The sequence below is a fragment of the Poecilia latipinna genome, unplaced genomic scaffold (assembly GCF_001443285.1).
Source record: "Poecilia latipinna isolate Pla-1442-1.1 unplaced genomic scaffold, P_latipinna-1.0 Scaffold1178, whole genome shotgun sequence".
NCBI classification, from domain to species: domain Eukaryota; kingdom Metazoa; phylum Chordata; class Actinopteri; order Cyprinodontiformes; family Poeciliidae; genus Poecilia; species Poecilia latipinna.
Window position 1 is genome coordinate 105,168 of NW_015113794.1, and position 907 is coordinate 106,074.

The following is a 907-nucleotide window of genomic DNA, read 5'->3' on the forward strand; positions in this document are numbered from 1 at the left end:
GTCTTTCGTTGTGGTGACTTAACTTATTAAGGCAACTGGTTTCCTAGATTCTGCTCAGTAAACTGAACTGTTCATGTAAGATGGACTAACTTGATGTAGTCGAGTTAAGAAGAGGATAATTTACTTTCTATTTCTAAGTTGAAACAAATTCACTAAACTAAGTTAAATTAACTTGACACAATTAAGTTCATACAACAAGGTCTTAAGTACACTGAACAAATGTATGTTAAGTAAACAAAACGTAAGAATAGTACGCAGTTAAACTTACTTCTATTTTTCAAGGCAATCAGTTTCCAAGATGTTTTACTCAGCTGTTTTTTGTGGTGCGTTATTTGTTTTTCTCGGCAGGGCACTATTGGCACTTAAGAATTGTGGTAGGCTGAACTATTTTGATGTTTCTTGTTACTAATTAAACACTGACTTTAAAGGTTTTATTTAAACTATTAACGTAGCTTAAATGCATGTTCAAATGGGTTGCTGTATGGCAAGAGTTTGTACCTTTTGTAGTAAAGTGCCTGCACTGCACATGTAAAAGAAAATGGATAACAATGTTGAAAATACAGTTCTGTTGTACCTTTTCTAATTGTTGAGTGTTCTGAATCAACACTCAATAATAGTGAATCAACCTCAAAAGTTAAGTTGAGCCAACACATTTACTTTAAATTGGAATAACCTTAATAAATTAAGTTGAGCCAACATATTTGCTTTAAATCGGAGTAACAAAATTACATAGTGCTGAAACAAAGCAAAGTAATCAGGTGGAAATCCTTTCCATGATTTTTTTTATGTTAATCCAAAGAGTTATTTCTTTCAGTGTACATAGCAACACTGATATGTGCACAATCCTGCCAGGAAAATTTAGTATTCTCTAAACTGCAGCTGGCGTTTTCCTGGCACGAAAAACAAT